General features: G+C 43.5%; 1 protein-coding gene across 4 annotated transcripts in view; it reads left to right on the top strand.

Annotated features, from left to right (window-relative positions):
* The window catches only part of igsf21b (immunoglobin superfamily, member 21b), a 56730-nt gene that overhangs the window by 6000 nt on the left and 28038 nt on the right, over nt 1-22692 (top strand). For 2 of the 4 annotated variants that reach the window (XM_084916371.1, XM_084916370.1), the window contains exon 2: nt 7728-7801. The exons of the other annotated variants lie outside the window; for them this stretch is intronic. The gene's annotated coding sequence lies outside the window, so the exon portion shown is untranslated. The remainder of the gene's footprint in view (nt 1-7727; nt 7802-22692) is intronic. 4 annotated transcript variants of the gene reach the window in all.

Here is a 22692-nt window from a genome sequence, read left to right as displayed (position 1 = left end):
GCAGCGCGGCTACTGGTAGATTAATATGATCTATCAGACGGTCTCTATATTGGTTAGAATTATCATTATTTTAATTTTTCCAGTTCATGAGGACGGTCTTCTTGGCAAGCATAGGGCGGTGAGAGCCTTGTGGGCTGTATTCATCTCTGTAGTGACATCATCTAAGTCGACCAACAAGCAAACTGAAGTGGAGACTGGAATGTTACATTTCAGACACTTTGATAAGTCTTCACATATCCAGCACCAGAACCTCTGAACAGGTGGACAGAACCCAAGAGCTTGGACAAAACTGCAAGGTGTTTTCCCTTGACAGTGTGAGCAGTTCTTAGAAGACATAAAACCCATACTGAACATCCGTTGACCTGTATACTGTACATTATGTAGTATTTTGCATTGTATTAACTGTAGACTGGGATTTCTAATCAATTTCAAGTCTAAGGAGCCTGGAAAGAAAAACATCTGGACTTCTTTAAGTTGCTTGAAGACGTTTCACCTCTCATCCAAGAAGCTTCTTCAGTTCTAGGGTCAAATGATGATCATTTGACCCTTCCAAGGGCCCAAAGGCTCACCCTGTCACTAGCAGCAGTAAGCTCTACTGCTGCTGCTGTTGTGGCCCACAAGCCACAATACTCACTTAAGCAGCTACTCTCCCCACTGCTTCCACATCACAGCCCGGACAATCTCGCAATGGGACCTTTCTATCACCCAAAACACATTGTAGAGCCACGGAAACACCACCCCGCATCACACAATTCTTCCCCAGCACATATAACCTCAGAGAGGGGATTGCTGACTGGGTCCAGATGCCAAACGAGGCAGATTGAAAGCAAGACAGAGGGGTGGGAGGAGCAAGAGAGGAGGAGGCAGAGAGAGAACACCACACCCACACAAGGGCAATTTCAAGAGGAGGCCCTGCTAGGGCTGTAACAAGCATTAATTAATGGCATGACTTCTTTGAGCAGTTTTGTAGGAATGGGGTCTAAAAGACACGTTGATAGTTTGGAGGAAGTAATTACTGAAGTTAACTCAGCTGTAGAGAAAGATTCTAAATGAATATCACTGGTACTTAAAGTATCTGTAGATAATGTTATGTCTGTGAAATGATTATGAGTAATTTTTTCTGTAATGGTTAAAATTTCATTTGTGAAGAAATTGATTAACTGATTGCTAGTTAACGTTAAAGGAATAGTTGGCTCAACAGAGCTCTGACTTTTTGTCAGCCTGGCTACAGTGCTGAAGAGAAACCTAGGGTTGTTCTTATTTTCTTCAGTTTTCTTCTGTTTTAGCTTTACGGTGGGCAGCAAACTATTTTTCCAGCCAGGGTAAAGAATGATGTTCCAAATTAATGAGCCATTTCCTCCCTAGCTTACATGTTATCTGCTTTAAGGTGCGCTCATTTAAATAAACACTTAAGTGAGCATCGAGGGAAACAGGCAAATCCTTTGTGGCTAATTATTTTTGGCTAAATTCATTATTAATATTCTGCAAAAACACTCCCCGAAATGTCTTTTCAATAAAGATGGCGTCAGTGTGCACAGCAAGCTGGGTTCTATCTGCTGGATGTTGTTATTTTTCTTTTTTCATATTGCCCTGATGGCTCTGCTCCACTCATCTATGAAAGCCAAACACTTTGAGCTTTTAGCCAGTTAAACTGCCAACATTTGATCTGAGAAATCAGCCAGGAAGCCTTCCTCCACTACTGGCGGACATACTTGATTGACTATGCTGCCTACCATTCACTTTTCCTCCTTGGAAGCACTAAAAAAGATGAGTCAAGTAAGTATCCAGATGTCATCGCTGGATAAATCCTTTTTGTCTTCCTGCGAAGCCTCCAGTGGCAGTCGTCCTACAGAAGTGGCCCAAATCATAGACACCTTCGCCTTCTGAGATGCACTTCTGTTAGCACCAGTTTGATCATGTTTTGGATAGCGCTGTTAGACACCAGGTCACTGGCCGTGATTTATGAAAGCATTTGTTGGCCCAACTTGGCAGAAAGTTTCTGTTGGCGCAACTTGGGCCAACAGAAACTTGGCTTCAACCTGGTGAAATGGTAAATGGCCTGCATTTGTGTAGCGCTTTACTCAGTCCCTAAGGACCCCAAAGCGCTTTACACTACATTCAGTCATTCACACACTGGCAATGGCAAGCTACATTGTAGCCACAGCTGCCCTGGGGCGCACTGACAGAGGTGAGGCTGCTGGACACTGGCGCCACCAGGCCCTCTGACCACCACCAGTAGGCAAACATGGGGTTAGTATCTTGCCCAGGATGCCTCCTTGGCATGTAGCCAGGAGGCAGCCTGGGATCGAACCACCAACCTTCTGATTAGTGGATGACCTGCTCTGCCACCTGAGCTACAGCCACCCACAAAGGAGTTCTTTCTTGGAATTTCTTCCCCCCCAATGTTCATTTCTCAGCTCTCCCCGGACCACTGGTAAAGGTAGAGGGCTAGCTTCTGTATTTAAATCCAAAATTCACTGTCGACAACTGTTACCCGTTTTCTACCCCAGCTTTAAAGTGCAGCTTCTGGAACTGAACTCCTTCAATCGTCTACACTGTGGTGTATGGTCCACTGAAATGGGTCAAGGATTTTTGTGTTAATTTTGCTGACTTACTTGTGCTAGGATATGATCATGTTTTAATCGTTGATTATTTTAACATATATGTTTTTTCTGAGACTGGACCACTAGTAAAGGAACCTTATCAACTCTTAATTTCACTCAGTGGGTGAGTGATCCAACTCATGGAAACGGTCACACACTTGATCTGGTGCTGTCATGTAATGAACTTTGTATATAAATAAATAAATACAATTTTATTTATATAGCACTTTTCTAGACAGAATCACAAAGTGCTGCACATAAGATAACAAATAATAAAAGGGTAAAACAGACAATATAAAACAGGCAAAAAATTAACCAAAAACAGTTTTAAAAAGGTGAGTTTTGAGTTGTTTTTTAAAAACAACTACCGAGTCCACAGTTCTTAATGTATGAGGGAGAGAGTTCCACAGTCTTGGAGTCACAGTGGCAAAAGCTCTGTCACCCTTTGTTCTCATCTTAGTCTGTTTTATAGCAAGTAAGCCCCGATCAGATGACCTCGGGGACCTGCTGGGGACATAGGGCTGTAGCAGGTCGGAGATGTAGGATGGTTCCAGTCTATGCAAGGCTCTAAATGTCAAGACCAGGATCTTAAAATGTACTCTAAATTCAACAGGAAGCCAGTGTAGCTGAAATAGCAATGGTGTCACATGTGAATACTTGGAGAATTTTGTCAACAGCCTAGCTGCAGCATTTAGCACAACCTGCAGACAATCCAGAGAACCTTTGCTTAGACACATAAACAAAGAGTTACAATAGTCCAAGCGTGAGGAAATAAATGCAGGTATAGCTATCTCTGTCACGGTTTGGCATGGCAGACCGTGGGGATGTGGGGAAGGAGGACCCAGGCGCGGTGCTCTGTGTATAAACAGTGCGTTTATTTACAGTGTGTGGAAACAATAACAGTAAATCCCCGTGCTCTCCCGTGACTCCCGTGTCGTGTCTTCCCAAAAAGTCCGTGCTCCGTGCTCTCCACTCTCGTGTGTCCACACACACCCTGTGCCTGCTGCCCTGTTCCATGTTCCATGCTCCTCCTGAGGAGAAAATAACAGAGGCAGCCGTCAAGACACTTAATTCCAGTAGGCATACACTCACAGACTTAACTAAGCAGAAGCCTAACGTGGAATCTCATGGAATGATCCCACGTCGGTGGGAGCTCCAAGACTCTCCTAAGTAGCTCCCCCGACGAGCCCTGATCAGCGGCAGGTGTGTAGCTTCGGGTGTGGCCAGTCCCCTAGCAGGGCCACACCCACCAGGCCTGAAGGCACCTGTAAACCAGTGTACACACCTGCACCCATACACACACACACACACACACACACACATCTACAAGCATGGAAAAGAGCAGCAGCAACACCAAAAATACATATAATATCACCAGTCCATGACTGCCCAGGGATCCTGGGTCGCTCAGACCCAGGACCCTGACAATCTCCAGTTCAGGGCGAGATAAAATAGGGCTGAACTTAGCCACATTTCTTAAATGATAAAAACAAGACCGAACCAGAGATTTCACATGCCCATCCAATGTGAGAGTCGAGTCAAAAGTGACACCTAAAAGTGACACCTGATAGAGGATTTAACATACACAGAAAGAGGACCAAGGGCTTTCACTATCTGGGATACAAATCTGTCTGGAGCACATATGAGGACTTCAGTTTTCCCATCGTTGAGTTGGAGGAAATTTGCAGCCATCCAACGTTTGATGGAATCTAAGCAGTCATTTAGAAGCTGAAGCTTAGATAAATCCTGGGGCTTAAAAGAAATGTACAACTGAATATCATCAGCATAACAGTGATAAGAAATGTCCTCAAAAGAGCCCATTATATGCTGGAGGGGGAGAAGATATATTAAGAACAATAAAGGCCCCAAAACCGAACCCTGAGGGACACCACAAGTAAGGGAGGTAGAGGATGACCTAAAATCAGAGACCACCACAGAAAAAGATTGGTTATGTAGATTAGAGATGGACCGATCTGATATTACGTATCGGTATCGGTCTGATACTGACGTAAATTACTGGATCGGATATCGGTGAGAAATAAAAAATGTAATCCGATCCATTAAATATCAAAAAAGCACCTCACAAAACTTGCGACATGGCGTAACTCGGCTCATAACCGTGGCATGTCAGAGCAGTATGCATCATGTGATAGAGCGGCTGTGTGTATTTGTAGCCTCGCTACCAAACCAGCATTTCATCTCCGAGGAAGTTATCCCAGAGAGAAGTAAAGCAAGTGTGTAAGTTCATCTCTAAATGTTTGTAAAGCATTCCATCGTTAAGTTTAACAACCGATTTATGGAGCGACTGCCTCTTCTCTCTCCCTCCCTCTCCTGCTGCTACTTCAATCATGAAACTGATCAATGATCAGCTGATCGGCTTTTCTGTTGCGAGTCCGTCTCTCTTGTTTGTTTTTGGCCCACTTTGCACCAGAAAGAGGAAACCAGCGGCTGAATAACAGCAGCACGTTTAACCTCGATACGCTGTTGTTAGAATTTATTTAATATTACTTTCTACACCAGGATCATTTTCTATGCAGCTGACGGCTGGTAACTGTGCAGGGGAGGATCTAGCAAAGTTTAGCTAGGGGGGCCGATAGGGCATTAACAGGGAAAAGGGGGCACAAAGACATACTTTTCTTTCTTATTCTCATTTAAAATGTCTAGCTTTTAATAAATAATTATCTGAATCTTACACCCAAAGTTTTAATCTGATGTAAAATATATAGAAGTCCATTACTGTATATAGTAACTATTAAGTCTAATATACCCTAGTAAACTATAGTACTTTTTCCTTTGGGAAGATATCATCTGTGCAGTCTGCAATTCTGTTGAAGAAAGATGTTGAATCTATTTAATTATTCTTGAAAAATAATTTATTTCTGTGCATTTTTTTTCCAACCTGCATCAAATTAAAGTTGATTACGTCGATTAAGAATCATGAGGTGGAGGGTGGGTGGTTCCCTATTTTTTTTTTGCTTGCTATTAGTTAGGTTGTTTAATATTTCTGCTAAGTACTCTTTAAAATACCAGAATAGGGAGGATGGAGTAGGTTTAAGTTTATTAGATTGATCAGTATTCCTGAACTATGAAATATTTTGGGTGCAGTGTATTTTTTACATACAGGTATAACAGAATAGCTTTAGTGTTGTTGTTTATTTAAACTTGACTATGAACTTATACAAAATGCAGCAAGATAAAAAAAAAAAACAGTGTTATTGATTAAAAAAACACACTATAGTGGATTCATATCGGTATCGGCAGATATCCAAATTTATGATATCGGTATCGGACATAAAAAAGTGGTATCGTGCCATCTCTAATGTAGATATGAGGAGAACCACTCCAAGGCAGTACCAGATACACCAACCCAATGTTTAAGCCTTTCAAGGAGGATGTGGTGGTCAACAGTGTCAAAAGCTGATGTTAGGTCCAACATAAGTAGGACCAAACATTTTCCTGCATCATTACTCATCAAAATGTCACTTGAGACCCTAAGAAGGGCTGTTTCTGTGGAGTGAGCTCTGCGAAAGCCGGACTGAAACTTATCGCAAATGTTATGTTTGTCCAGAGCCACTATAAGTTGCTTAGCCACAACCTTTTCTAGAAGCTTAGCAATTAATGGTAATTTAGAGATAAGTCTGTAGCTGCTCCAAAGAGAGGGGTCTAACTGAGGTTTTTTTTAAAAGTGAGAGAATAGCAGCATTTTTAAAATAAACCAGAACTATACCAGACGCCAGTGAAGGGTTGATTAGAGTGAGCACAGATGGACCAATAACCTGGAAGACATTTTTTCATAATGATGCAGGTACAATGCCAAGTGGACAAGAGGATGCTTTCACTGAATTCACTAGTTTTGCCAGCTCAGGTAGTGAAACAGGAGAGAAAGTATCCAAAATGACAGGGCGTGATGAGGTGGAGATAGACATAACAGGTGCTGAATGAGAAAAGTTCATTCTTACATTCTTCATCTTTGCAAGCAGAAAAGAAAGAAAACGGGGCCGCTGGAAGAGCAGGAGTAACAAAGCCACTAATGGTGTTAAATAGCACCTTAGGATTACCTCTGCTATTTGCAACCAAGTGTAAGAAATAGGCAGCCCTCGCATCTCTGATAGCATTATTAAAAGAAGCTAAAAGGTCCTTTAGGTGGAGGAGATGAACATTTAGGTGAGTTTTCCTCCACCTGCGCTCCACTTTACGACAATCACATTTTAGACAAATACTGTATTACTGAAGTCAAATCATGTGGAAAACGTTTAAGCAACTTCAGACCATTTTGGATGTTGATTGTGTTTGTGAAGTGTTCCAGTCTGGTTTTAAATCCCATGACAGTACTGAGAGTTTTTAATTATCTTTTAACTGTTGACTCAGAATATTCTGCTGTTTTAGCTCTTATAGATTTAGCCGCTGCCTTTGACACGGTCCATCACAACATGTTGGTCGGAAAGACACCATTTAATTTAAATAATATTTGTGAAAAAGGTCTTTTTCTGTTGCCAGTAGTGAATATTCTTCTTGTTCTGCCCTGTGTGGTATACCACAGGGGCCTGTTTTGGGTTCTGCTCTGTTCTCATTATACATGCTACCTTTGGGATTCATTATCAAGAAATATAATATTTCCTTACACTTTTGTGTTGATGACATCCCAGTTTACTTCCCATTGAAATTGGATGTCTCTGTCCCACTGCAGCCTCTTGTTGTCAAAGACTGGTCAACACTCAATTTTCGTATTTATTTTATTATCACCTCTTGATGGGACTACTGCAATTTTCCCTATTTGCGTTGCTGTGTTCCTCTCATAGTCCATGAGTTTGAATAATTCACTACTCAGTCTTTGTTCTCCTCATTTTAGGCAATGCATGATCAACCACACAACCTGGAGAGGTCCAGATTTATTGTAAATATCAGAATTATCTAGAAATTAAATGTTGCATTTGAGATTTTAGCATAAACCTTTTAGCATAAACCTGAGCATGATATAAACAAACTGATTAAAACTGTTTTACATCCATCTACAGAAAAATCAGCAGCCTGGTAACATGGTGAGAGAAAACTGTACATGAAATGTTAGATTTTAAAAAATACACCAGTAAAAGGTTTTACAGAAGTGTAATTTGTTCTTTTCAGAGTCCACGTCATTATCAACAGCTACATTCACCCTGAGGAAAAATGAGTGAGGGAGACCATCGAGACTAAGCTAGGTCTGTATTGGGTCCAGCGGTTTGTAGAAACTTCCTCTCTGTCTTTTATCACAGCTGTCCTGTACCAGATGTTATGTTGACAAACTGAGGGAGATGTCATTTTCATCGCAGGGAAAAAGCAGGACTCACAATCTTCACCAGCAGCTAGGCCCTTAGGCTTGCCCCAAAGCCCAGGACTTTATGGACAGTATGACAGCAATCTTGCTTTGTGTAATGTTAGAAGTAGTGCTCAGATGCTCTGCTGTTGCCTCAAGGTAAAGACCCTGCAATAATAGAAAGAAGATAGAGAAAACCCCAATAATCGCATGATCCGTTATGAGTAAGTGCTTTGAAGGAAAGGAAAAGGTAAAGGAAAGGAAAGGAAAAGAAAGGAAGTCTTCAAAGTAGAGAGGGTGTCTGTCTCCCCAATCCAAACTTGAAGCTGGTTCCACAGAAAAGGCTCTTCTACTTTTAAATACTCTAGGAACAACAAGTAAGCCTGCAGTGTGAGAGGAAAGTGATCTAACAGGGTGATATGGTACTACAAGGTCATTCAGATAAGATGGGGCCTGATTATTCAAGACCTTGTATGTAAGGAGCAGGATTTTGAATTCAATTCTGGATTTAACAAGAAGCCAATGAAGGGAAGCCAATACAGGAGAAATCTGCTCTCTCTTTCTAGTCCCTGTCAGTACTCTTGCTGCAGCATTTTGGATTAACTGAAGGCTTTTCAGGGAGGTTTTAGGAATTACAGTAGTCCAGCCTAGAAGTAATAAATGCATGAACTAGTTTTTCAGCATCATTTATCAGCATAACTAATGATGAATAATGCAGAGTCGTGTACGAACACACAGTGAATAAAAAAGGTGAGTGAAGAAGAAATAGTCAGCACATCATGGGAAGCCCCCAGCAGCCAAAGCTTGTTGCAGCATAACTAAGAGAGGATGTTACACTATTAACAAAACAACTTTGATGGGAGTAGAGTTTAGGTAACTGCTCTGCACTGTGTTGGCTACAGCACTTTCATAGACTGTAACTAAGTTCAAGTACATGTTATGATACAGAGCATGCCTATTATTCAACATTAAGTGCTGGGAGGTGAAAGTTTATGGATGTACAACAACTACAAGTATCTTTGTGTATCTCTCTGTCGAACTCTTGTTAACCACAGTCTGTGATAAGAAAATTTAAATCACCAGCTTTACTGACTAGGTGATTTGAAATACAAAGCCAAAGTGAGTCACGTGATTATTTGATCTAGGATTTTAACCAGTTTATTTTTAAAGCAGTCAAAATCAGCAGCTTTCAGGTTTCCATCTTTTGTATTTTTGATCATTTTTTTCCATGTAGGGAGGTTTATTTCTCCAAATAAAAAACTGAAGTTTGTTGCATTTATTAATTTTATAAACATATTTAATTGCATTTGTGCATTGGATAGATACAGCTTGGTAAACTTATTTTAGTCAGGTCAATTCTGCCCAATATTGCCTAACATGAATGTCTTCAAAGCCAGAAGTTACATTTTTTGGAATTTGATGTTTATACTGGTGTGCTGTCTGCTAATGATATAATCTGCACCCAATACCTGTAGTTCCTTAATGTCATTGCATTTTTAACATGAATAACATTTCACTGATCAGTATGAATAAATATGGTGAAATAGGACACCCTTGAGGGACTGCTAAAAGTTGGGTATGGTACCATTGGGTAAAATGACAGAACTGCTGATATTCTGATACAAACAACAAACTTCTCCCAAAGTCACAAACCAGCAGACTAAAAAACTCCTTTGTCCCACACACCATCAGACTGTTTAACTCCTCACTGGAGGGGAGAGGGAGTGGAGACAGGAAGACAAGGGAGGGTGGGAACAACTGAGCTGCAGTGCTTTTTTACACTGTGCAATATTTGTTTTTTTCTTATATTCGACTGTGCAATAATCACTGTGCAATATGCTCACTCAAATGTGCATTCCTATTTATCCATATTATATATTCTGTATTAATATATGTGTATATGTGTATATATAGTATATTTATGCTTATGTCCTTACTCTCATTCCCCTTATTGTATCTGTAACATGCAACTTCTGTCAGTGCTGTGCTACTGGAAACCGAATTTCCCGGAGGAACCCACCCGAGGAATTAATAACGTTTCATCGAATCTAATCTAATCTAATCTAATCATCTAATCTAAACAAATTAAGCTTCTGAATCCAACTTGAAAACCACAGTGGACGTGCAGACCGAGCAGCGTGGCGGCGTGGCAGCCGCAGGAGATGAGGCAGGATCAGACCAGGACCAGGCAACAGAACTGGCCCAGACGGCAGCTCGGCAGCCGCAAATGATTGTGCAGGTGGTGGCGTTGCAGGCAATAGCAGGAAACCGTAGGTGGTGGTGCTGCAGGCTGGATGGACTCCCTGGAGCCTCCAGCAGGCGCGGAGTCCTCTGGCCACGACGAAGCTGGCTGGAGCTGTGCAGGGCACTGGCTCTGCCCAGGCAGTGACAGCAGGGTGCAAAATCTGAGTTGCTCTAGTCCAGTGTCTCCTGACGTAAATGCCCTGAAGGGAAGGGAGAGCTGTCCTCCAGCAGTGTTCTGCCATACAGATCACTCTCTGAAGAGCTTTTTTATCCTTGACACAGCTGTTTCCATACAAGGATGTGATGTTCTGTGTGAGGATGCTCTCCACAGCGCCTGTATAGAAAGTCCTGAGGATCACTGGAGAGACCCTGAACTTCCTCAGTTGTCGGAGGTAATACAGGCGCTGCCCAGCCTTTTTGGTCTGGACCTGAATGTGGGCAGACCATGTCAGGTCTGAGGAGATGTGGACACCGAGATACTGAGGACTGCACACTCTCCACTGTGTCGTCAGCGAACTTCACAATGGTATTGGAGCCTTGGGTGACCACACAGTCTGAAGTGTAGAGGGAGTAGAGAGGAGAGGACACACTCCTGTGGCGCTCCCGTGCTGATGTTGATGCTGTTGGAGATGCAGCTACCCACCCTCACCACCTGAGTACCGCCAGTGAGGAAGTCCAACACCCATGCGGTCAGTGCAACTGGCCGGTAGTCATTCAGGCATGACGGCTGCTTGTTCTTTGGGACAGGGATGATGGTAGATCTCTTGAAGAATGTGGGGACCACAGACTTAGCCAGGGACACGTTGAAAATTGAAGTGAACACACCTGCTAGCTGGTTAGCACAGCACCGCAGCAGAGGGTCGGTGATGCATCTGGCCCCGCCGCTTACCTTGTGCTCAGAGCTGAGGAGCCTGAGCTGGCGACAGAACTGGTGACAACACTGGAAACTGAGCTGGTGACCAAAGTGATGGTTGTGGTGGGAGTGGAGCGGGTAGTGGAGTAGATGACTGAGCTGACGGCTGGGCAGCTGACAATAGTAGTGGTGGTTGTAGTGGAAGTTGAGTGGGCTCACCGCCTTTCAAACTCTGTTTAGTCACAGGACGGGCAGTCTTTAATATTCCAGTCACAGGTTAAATACGGAAACTACTCTTGTAGTTTCTAAACTGGGGAAAACTAAGAACTAAACAACAATCCTGAACACGAGGCAACAGCGAGAACATGAAGAAGGATAATCAGGGAGAACTGTCGGAGGAACACAGACGGACCAGTAACAATCAGGAGAAAATACAGGGCTTATATACACACAGGAGCAATCAGGGAATGAGAAACAGGAGGGAGACACAGCTGGGGTTAATTATACATAACGAGACAAGGGGAAGCAAAACTAGACTCACTGCACGTAGGACTGGGAGTATCAAAATAAAACAGGAAACAAGACACAATTCACAAATACGCGGACAACAAATAGCATCAAGAGAACAAAACAAACAACAACTGAATAACCAATAATCAGGAAATAGAAGTCAAACATAAAACACTGGGAAACACCCAGGACCATGACAAAAAACATCCGAGTTTTTTTCAAACCACAATCAAGGTCTGAACAGAACTTGAAACTCAGCCTTAAGACTGATGGACAGTTCTCTGTACAGCACTGCCAAAGCCAACATGAGGAAGCATGTCAAGGAAGGTAGTGTGCTTCTTGGCAGATGACTACCCCCACCAGGTGTGGAGAGACATCCAAGCCCTCTCCAACATCAAAGGCCAGAGCCACCCAGCCCCTGACGGCAGCCTCACACTTGGAGAGGAGCTTAACACCTTCTTTGCCCAGTTTGAGACGACCCCTCTCCCACACCCCTGCCCTCCTTCTCTCCCGCACCAGGCACACACCCCTGTCCCTCCAGGAACATGAGGTGTAGACAGCCTTAATGACTACAGACCTATAACCCTCACATCTGTAGTCATGAAGTGTTTTGAACAGATAGTGTCTTCGCACCTTAGAGACTGTATACGGCCCTGTCCTGACTCCTACCATTTTGCTTACAAATCAAATCAGAATCAGAATCAGAATCCAAGTACTTTATTGTGATCCCAAGGGGAAATTATGTATTGGGGATATGAATTGGGAGGAGACCTTCACCATCACACTTCAGAGAGCATTGAGCCATCTGGAGAACAGTAAGAGTTATGTGAGGATGCTCTTTGTGGACTACAGCTCAGCATTCAACACTATAATCCCAGACATCCTTGCCACCAAAGTGGACCACCTTCAGATGTCAAGTATGCCGATGACACCACCATAAGCTGCTGCTGGCCTTCTACTGTGAGGAGTGGTAGAAGTGGAGCAGCTCTCCTACTGCCTGGGTATTTGAAAATGCAGAGGCCACGACTGACAACAGGAAGGCTGCACAAAGGGTAAATAACACTGCCCAAAAAATCATTGGCTGCCCTCTGCCATCCCTGGAGGACCCCTTGCATACTGCCCACTACCTGTTTGACCTGTTTGGCCTGGTTCTCCTGGAATTTCTTCCTGTTAAAAGCGAGTTTTTTCTTCCCACTGTCATTAATTTTATCTTGTGCTTTTGTTTTATTGTCCTTCATTGTTCTATTATGTGTTTTATCCTATTGTACAGTGTCCTTGGGTGTCTTGAAAGGCGCTTTATAAATAAAATTTATTATTATTATATGATTTTTGGGGTTTTCTCTTCTTTCTCTTTCTCTTCTTTCTTCTTAATTGTACTTAATTTTCTATCTGTGTACTCTTTTCAATGAACTCTCACTTCTTCCAATTTTCTTTTTAGCAGAAAAGAAAAATAACCAGCTGTTCTCCACAGAACCAGCAAAAGTGTACTCTCAGGGGCAAGGGAACAATAAGAGAACAGCACCACCAAGGCTGGAGACGGAGCAATACTGGAAGAGCATATGGGAGAAGGACGCAACCCATAACGGCAATGCTCAGTGGCTAGTGGATCTGAGGGCAGACCATAGCAACCTCCCCGAACAGGGTCCAGTAACCATCATGGTGGCAGACATCCAAGCAAGGGTCTCTAGTATGAAGAGTTGGACAGCACCAGGCCCCGACATGGTTCACGCCTACTGGCTGAAGAAGCTGACTGCACTCCACGAGCATCTGGCAGCACAAATGAACCAGCTGCTAGTGGACGAGAGACACCCGGAATGGCTAACCGAAGGTCGGATGGTCCTGATCCCCAAGGACCCCAAGAAGGGACGGGTCCCATCCAACTACCGACCAGTAACCTGCCTCAGTACTACATGGAAGCTCCTGTCAGGCATCATATCGGCTAAGATGAAAAGGCACATGGGTCAATACATGAGCGGGGCACAGAAAGGGATTGGCAAGAATACCAGAGGCGCAAAACACCAGCTACTGGTAGACAGAACAGTCAGCCGAGGCTGCAAGACCAGGCTGACCAACCAGTGCACTACCTGGATTGATTACAAGAAGGCCTATGACTCAATGCCCCACAGCTGGATACTGGAATGCCTAGAATTGTACAAGATCAACAGGACCCTAAGAGCCTTCATCAGGAATTCAATGGGGATGTGGCGTACAACACTAGAGGCCAACTCCAAGCCCATAGCACAAGTCACCATCAAGTGCGGGATCTACCAAGGAGATGCTCTGTCCCCACTGCTGTTCTGCATAGGCCTGAACCCCCTCAGTGAGATCATTGACAAGACTGGCTACAGATACTGGCTACGGATACCGACTACGGAACGGAGCAGTTGTCAGCCACCTCCTGTACATGGATGACATCAAGCTGTATGCCAAGAGTGAACGAGACATTGATTCACTGATCCACACTATGCAATGACATCGGGATGTCATTCGGGCTGGAGAAGTGTAGTCGGATGATAACAAAGAGAGGGAAGGTAGTCAGAACTGAGGGGATCGAGCTACCAGAAGGCAACATTGCAGACATAGAGGACAGTTACAAGTACTTGGGGTTCCTGCAGGGGAATGGGAACCATAATAATAATAATAATAATAATGGATTGGATTTATATAGCGCTTTTCAAGGCACCCAAAGCACTTTACAATGCCACTATTAATTCAGTCTCGCATTCACACACTGGTGGAGGCAAGCTACGGTTGTAGCCACAGCTGCCCTGGGGCAGACTGATAGAAGCGAGGCTGCCATATCGCGCCATCGGCCCCTCTGGCCAACACCAGTAGGCAGTAGGGTAAAGTGTCTTGCCCAAGGACACAACGACCAGGACAGAGAGCCTGGGGATCGAACCGCCGACCTTCCGGTTACAGATGCGCGTCCCAACCCCAGCTAGGAAAGCTGCAACCACCAAGTACCTGCAGAGGGTCAGGCAAGTCCTGAGGAGTCAGCTGAACGGTAAGAACAAGATCTGGGCTATCAACACCTACGCCCTGCCCGTGATCAGGTACCCAGCTGGTATAATAAGTTGGCCAAAGGAGGAGATAGAAGCCACTGACATAAAGACAAGAAAGCTCCTTACCATGCATGGAGGGTTTCACCCCAAGTCCAGCACCCTGAGGCTGTACGCTAAGCGGAAGGAAGGGGGCCGGGGACTGGTGAGTGTCAGCACCACAGTCCAGGATGAGACAACAAACATCCAAGAATACATTGGGAAGATTGCCCCAACTGACCAAGTGCTTGGTGAATACCTCAGGCAGCAGAAACCCAAGAAAGAGGAGGGATACGAGGAACCATGATGGAAGGACAGGCCCCTGTACGGTATGTACCACCGGCAGATAGAGGAGGTGGCTGATATCCAGAAATCCTACCAGTGGCTGGACAAAGCTGGACTGAAAGACAGCACAGAGGCACTAATCATGGCAGCACAAGAACAAGCTCTGAGTACAAGATCCATAGAGGCTGGGGTCTATCACACCAGGCAAGACCCCAGGTGCAGGCTGTGTAAAGATGCCCCTGAGACAATCCAGCACACAACAGCAGGGTGCAAGATGCTAGCAGGCAGGGCATACATGGAACGCCATAACCAAGTGGCCGGCATAGTATACAGAAACATCTGTGCCGAATATGGCCTGGAAGTTCCGAGGTCAAAATGGGAGACGCCCCCAAGGGTGGTGGAGAATGACCGAGCTAAGATCCTGTGGGACTTCCAGATACAGACGGACAAAATGGTGGTGGCTAACCAACCGGACATAGTTGTGGTAGACAAACAGAAGAAGACGGCCGTAGTGATCGATGTAGCGGTTCCTAATGACAGCAACATTAGAAAGAAGGAACACGAGAAGCTGGAGAAATACCAAGGGCTCAGAGAAGAGCTCGAGGGGATGTGGAGGGTGAAGGTAACGGTGGTCCCCATGGTAATCGGAGCACTAGGTGCGGTGACTCCCAAGCTAGGCGAGTGGCTCCTGCAGATCCCAGGAACAACATTGGAGATCTCTGTCCAGAAGAGCGCAGTCCTGGGAACACCTAAGATACTGCGCAGGACCCTCAAGCTCCCAGGCCTCTGGTAGAGGACCCGAGCTTGAAGGATTCCAAGGATGACCGCCCACAGGGGCAAGTGGGGAACTTTTATATATATATATATATATATTACAACAATGAGCTTGAACTCTGGGTCAAAGATTCAAGTTGCAGTTATTTATATTGCCTATCACCTTAAATCTTCACTCAAAGACAAGTATCTTTGACAGTGTATATATAGATGTATTATATATAAGAGAGAAATATTGTTTGTTTAATATGTTGGCATTATTACATTTGGCTTAATGCTTACATATATGTGTAGAAAGAAAATGTACGAGCTGTGATAACTGTTTCTGATAGAATGAAGAGTAGACTGATATATGAAATATTCCTTTATTGGGTGAGAAAATCAGACCATGTCATAACTGCTTTAAGTCATACAGAATAGATATCAGAGCCTTAAACAGGCTGACTTCTGCTAAATGGGTCAAACTGGGCAGAAAGTATACAAACACATAACATCTTTATAAAATATGATGTAACACTATAGATCAACTTACCTCAGGATATATAAAGCATATAAACAATTACAGCAATATGATACAACAAAAACAGCAGTACTACTAATCCAAAATACTCAAAGCTTCATAGAACTGAAGCAAACATTTATTTTTAGGTCCATTCTGCTGCTGATACATACTTTAGGTTTCTGAATATTAAACTTGTTGCTGCCTTTCATAGTGTTTAACTTGAAGGCCCTGAGTACTTTCTCCCACACTGAAAACACTGGAATGATATAATTATTTGAACATTACCTAATGAGACTGATTCAGGACAGACAATTAGTTATTTTAAACTTTTCTAGCAGTCCTTCACAAACAGGGAACAGTCTGTCTATTCTCTCCATCTGTAAGCTGCTGCTGGCTCTTCCTCCTCCTCTTCCTCACACACTGCTGAGTTTGTCCTGGTGGATCATCAGGGGTGCAAAGCCTCACAGATGATGTGCAGCAGTGGGTCCCTCAGTCTGTCCTCACTCTGGACACTTGCAGTTGTCACACATGGAAATCAAATGTGTGATAAGCTGCAAGATTCAAACACAAGTGTAACTTATAAATACATGTTCATACTTTTATTACACAATCAGAGAGAAAGAAAAAGAGAGAGAGTGCAGGACAGACAGACAGGTGACAGTCTCAGGTGTATACACTGCTACAAAACAGCACAAGAGAAGGAGGATTTAGTGTTTGTGTTATTATGAGTGCTAAACAAGAGACATGTGTGACTCCTGTGATTAAAGCATCTTTCTTTCAGCTTAACGAGTGAACCGTCAGCTCGTTCAAACACACGTTAAAGTCCGTTTGGCTCGACACCACCGAACAGAGGCAGCAATATAACATAGCTAACATTAACAGTGCAGTGAATCCTGCTTGTGCCGTGATATTCAGGACTACAAACCGAGCAGCATTCACTGACTTTCAGCTTGTTGTGTTTGTGGATATATGACTGACTTTAATTATCCATAAAATCGTCACATTCTCTGTAAGATTAAGGTCAACTATTGAATGGCGTATATTTTGAAGTAAAGGCTCTAAAACCAAGTTAGTACAAACATCACTAATGTCACATAACTCTGCCGACATGTGGCCAACAGGAATGTCTTCCTTATTAAACATTTGCAAATAAATAAGTGACATAATATTCAGTACTTTTGACAGTTCACTGTTCGGCCGCTCTGCTTCTGCCGTCTGCCGTATTTTGCGGCAAAATTATCCACACTCACCGCCGCGCTATGAATTGTGGGATATATGGGACCACGAAGCGTGCACCGGACCACGCTTGACATTTGGGAAATCGACGGCGCATTTGGAGTATGCATTTGAAGTACACTTCGGATTGGGACAGCCGTCGTTGCGTCGCAGTGATGTAATAGGTCTCAAAATGCGTACTTCAAGCGTGCGGTCTCTTAATTGGGACACAGCCATAGACGTGCCACACAAGCTTGACAACATGGACACAACACAGACATGAAACACATGACAGACTGGACAGGAAACATGACACATGATCTATGTGTCATAATCCAATCTATTTTTAAACCAAAATTGGTATTTTGAGAATGTTGGTGATACTGTGCTTTAAGATGTAAATGCCTATAAAATTGACATAAAATCACTTTTCTTTGAAAACTTTTTGCTTAGTTTGTTGGAGGAAAAAGCTAAATCTTGTCACAATAATGGAATGCATTGTTCTGGAAGAGGCATACCTGAAATATTTATCACAAAAACTTGTCTGGTAATATACCTGGGCTTTTCCTTCCCTGTCTTGTCTTCCTTTTGTGGTGTGCAACTGATGAGGGTGAGGGGATACTAAAATATAAGGCAAAAATATAAGTGGTAGGCAGACTAGCGATGAGAAGCGATCCGTGACCTCAACTGCATGATCATGAAATCCACTGAGTGGAGCAAGTGTGCTGGCAAAATTTGGAAGAAATGGTGGGAGAAGAGATCAGAAGAAATTCTGGACAAAAATAGAGACCTTGGTAGGGGAATGAGAGGAACCTCAGTCAGGTAGTGACGTGCTCTGAACAGAAGCATCTTCTAGTTTTCTATCTGTTTTATCAGTTTTATATCTGATGTTAACACATCCTCATTCCAACACGTAACATACTGATGAATGTGACGAATTGTTGGTATGTTGCGCGTTGGGAATGATAATGCTCTGCTAATGTGGATAAATGTGTATAAAGACAATCTTAGCTTTTAAATATTTTATTCTACTCAATACTTGTTTCAATGTGGTCAGTTTTCTAATTCCTCTCAACATTGGCAAATCCCTTTGCAGAGTACCCATGACACCCTCTCCCTTTATGACCTCGCAGGCTTGGGGGACACTGATCCACAACACTGGGAAGCAACCAGTCAACACGAGCTCACCAACAACACATTTTAACTATCACATTTTACACTATCTGTCAACATTGTTATTTAAATTTGTAAAATATATTCACCCTTATCAAAGAAATCATAACTTATTTTAAGGTTTAACAGTCAACATAGGAGCAATAACTATAGACATCCTGTCATCATGTCATGTCCTTTACAGGTGTTTTCAGTTCACAGAGAACAGATGTTAGGGTTCCTGGGTGGTTGAACCCAGTGTTTCGGTTTTTGGACTTTTGGACCTTTTTGTTTATTGTTGTTCCATGTTTCTTAGTCTTTATTGGGTATGGTTTAGTTTTCTTGTGCTTTTTAGTTTTGTCTTTTGTATCTCTAGTTCTAAAGTACAGCGGTGGAATGGACTCAGACGCAGACTGAGAAATACGATTTAAACAGTTCTTTATTATCCACACCGGGTGCACGATATACACCTGGGGGAAAACACCAGGGAACACAAGCCTTTGCACTCGCTCCACTCCTCGTCCGCACAAACTCCACACTAGCAGCTCCACTTTTGCTTACGGGGTCCAGGAGTCAGGATACAGGCAGATCGGGGAAACATATTTACAGAAACGAGGGTTACTTTGAAGCAAGCACGAGAAGCAACAGAATTCTGCAGAGCCGGGCAATACTAACTAGAGTTACTCAATATTCCAGCGACGAGTAGCTCAGCGCCCCTGCCTTAAGAAGAGTCAGTAACCAAATGCAGAATCACTGGTGATCAGCTGCAGGTGCGTGGGCCAAGGGTGGGAGCTCAATCTGAACTCCGCCCAGGCAGAGAGACAGGAGAGAGAGAGCAAGGCGAGCAAGAGAGGGGAGAGCAAAGGCAGAGCAAACAAAAACAAAAACATTTGTGGCCACACTGGGCTGGCCGGGCAGGCACAGGGACCATGACAACTTGTTCATTTAGTTGGTTGCTTTCATGTGTGTCCACCACAGCAGGTCCTTTGTTTGTCCCCCGTTTCCCCAGTCATGGTCTGTGTGTCTGTCTGGTTTCTCTTGCCTTTCTGTCCCTTGCTCTCCTTGTTCTCTTGCCCTTTCTCGTCCCTCACTCTCTCGCCCCTCCCTCTGTTCCCTGGGTTTCATCAGTCTGCATCTTGGTGTGTATGTTTCACATACTTCCTGTTTTTGTTTGAAACTAGACAAGAGTCCTGTGTGTTCCATTCTCAGTTGTTCTTCCCCTGTCTCGTCAGTTGATTTTGTTCACCTGTGTTCCCCAGGTGTTTCATCTCTGCTCTGACCCCCTCTGATGTATTTACTGTCTGTGTCTCCCTCCGTCCAGTGTGGTGATCTCCCTTATCCTCTGGCTGTGTGTTCCGGCTGCCATCTCAGTTTAGGTTTCTTGGTTTATGTACATAGTCATTCAGCAATAAAGCTGTGTTTAAGTTTAATTTTCCCAATTAGTCTGCATTTTGGGGCCTATATCAAGCCTTCTCTGCTACATGACAACAGACCATTGAAAAGATAAATCAAATCAATTTATTTATATAGCACTTTTCACAGGATAAAAACCACAAAGTGCTTCACAATAATATAAAACAGAAATACATAAAATACATCAATGATAAAACATACAGCACAAATCTAATTAAAAGCCAATTTAAATAAATGAGTCTTAAGCTGCTTTTTAAAAGAATAAATAATATCAAGGCAACACAATGATGGAGGGAGAGCATTCCACAACCTGGGGGCCACCGCTCTAAAAGATCTATCTCCTCTGGTCTTAAAACAAGTTTGTGGGACTACCAACAGCCTTTGATTAGATGATCTCAGGCTGGAAGGCAGTGTAATGAACGTAACACTGGTGTAATGTGCTCTCTTTTTCGTATCTTAGTTAAAAGCTTTGCAGCAGCATTCTGGACTAACTGGAGATGGTCAAGATTCATTTTGCTCAGACAAAGAAAAAGACTGTTACAATAATCTAAGCGAGATGAAATAAAAGCATGAATAACCATTTCTAACTCAGATTTAGACAGCAAAATTCTCAGTTTGGAGATGTTTCTTAGCTGAAAAAGGCAATTCCTAATTAACTGACGAGACTGTTGTTCTAGGGACATGGCAGAATCAAAGATCACACCAAGGTACCTGAGGCTCGGGTGAACAGATGAGCCAAGAGAACCAAGATGCTGTTTGATTAGAGATATCTGGTTGTCGAGGGCAATAATTAATGTTTCTGACTTCTCAGAGTTCAGCTGTAAGTAGTTGTGACCAAGCTGCTATTCAATGGAAGCTAAACATTTAATTAAACAGGACAGTTTATGGACTTCCATTGGCTTAAAAGAGCAATAGAGCTGAATATCATCAGCATAGAAGTGATAAGACACCTCAGGGAACTGCCTAATTATAAGTCCTAGAAGTAACATGTACAAAAGAAAAAGAATAGGACCCAGAACTGAACCCTGCGGTACCCCACATGTCAGATCTTTAGAATGTGACATAAACTGATTTGCAAAATCATTGAAAAGATAAAGGAGTCTTTTGAGGAGCTGATGAATGAAGAAAATGAGAGAGGGAGGAGAAGGGATACAGGAAAGTCAGTGAATCAGTGAAGTGCAGTAATTAGCAAAGTGGGGGCAGCTATGAAGAGGATGAAGAATGAAAAGCAGTTGGTCCACATGACATACCTGTAGAGTCGTGTAGATAGGAGAGAGTGCAGTGGACTGTCTAACCAGGTAGTTTAACACAGTCTTGGAGGGTGAGAGGATGTCCGAGGAACTGAGAACAAGCGCACTGGTAGTGATTTCAAGAACAAGAGTGATGTGCAGAGCCAAAGGAGATCACTACAGAAGGACAAAGCTGATGAGCCATAGCATGACGATGTGGGAGAGAGTACTGAATCTAGATTAAGAAGAGAGGTGACATTTAGCAAGCAGCAGTATGACTTCAGGCCAAGAAAGAGCAATAAAGATGCAATGTTTGTTTTGGGATTGTTAATTAAGAAGGTCAGAAGGAAGCTCCAAAGAAAGCATACGATAGGGTGCTAGAAACTGTGGTACTACACGAGGAAGTCAGGAGTAAGACAGTGACAGTGGGGGGAGAGGCTGGGGCTGAGTCTGACTGATTTGGGCTGGTTGGTGAGGAAATCAGTGATACAGGATCAGGTGGTATCCTCTGTGGACTGATTTGCTCTGTAAGCAAAGTGGTAGGGGTCCAGAGAGGGCAGTAGGCAGTCTCTGTAGTCATTGAGGCAGTCTATTACAGGCTTTTAGGGAATGGGAATCATAATGTAGGCCTTCAGACAGGTGGTAATGGTGGCATGAGTCAGGCAGAGGTTAAACAACCTGATGAAGATCCCCTCCCAGTTGGTCCGCACAGGCTTTGACCACAGCCCCATGCCATCATGGCCAGAAAGCTCTCTTGGAGTTCACCGCTCTCAGTTGCCTCCTTACCTCATGCTCCTAAAGGGAGAGTGCTGGGTGAGAAGGAGGGGTAGGTCAGGTGACGCTGAGCGAAGAAGTTGTTGAGCTGCTCTGCTAAGTGTGAAACTGAAGGCCTCATCCTCCTCCTGTGAGCCTCCTTAGCTTGTTTGACACCCCTCCTAGAGTTGGCTCTGGCAGTGCTGTACAGAAAACTTTCCCTCAGCCGGAAGGCAGAGTTACCAGTTCTGATCAGAGCCTGTACTTCTCTCGTGATCCAAGGTTTCCAGTTAGGAAAAACTGTTATATTCTCAACACAGCACTTAATGTAGAAAAGGACAGACTAAGTGAAGCTCTCCAGGTCCTGCTGTTCAAAGATGAATCAGTCTGTCAGATCAAAACCTGTAGCTGGATGAGAGCATCATCTGGCCATGTTTTAGTGACCTGGGTGCTTGGAGGGGTTTGTTTCCTGAGGATGGTTTAAAAACGGATGAAGAGCAGAGAGGAGTGGTCATATTGTCAGAGGTGGGGGAGGGGTGTCGCTTGATGTTACTGTGCACATGGTCCAGTGTCTTGTTGCCCCTGGTAGAGCACTTAACATGTTGGTGGAATTTGGGGAGTACAGCTTTCAAATAAATACAGGGAGTGCAGAATTATTAGGCAAGTTGTATTTTTGAGGAATAATTTTATTATTGAACAACAACCATGTTCCCAATGAACCCAAAAAACTCATTAATATCAAAGCTGAATGTTTTTGGAAGTAGTTTTTAGTTTGTTTTTAGTTTTAGCTATTTTAGGGGGATATCTGTGTGTGCAGGTGACTATTAC

Source organism: Perissodus microlepis, chromosome 20 (assembly GCF_051167445.1).
Source record: "Perissodus microlepis isolate ML-2025 ecotype Zambia chromosome 20, ASM5116744v1, whole genome shotgun sequence".
NCBI classification, from domain to species: domain Eukaryota; kingdom Metazoa; phylum Chordata; class Actinopteri; order Cichliformes; family Cichlidae; genus Perissodus; species Perissodus microlepis.
Note: the sequence above shows the minus strand (reverse complement) of the source record. Positions and strands in the feature narration are given on the sequence as shown.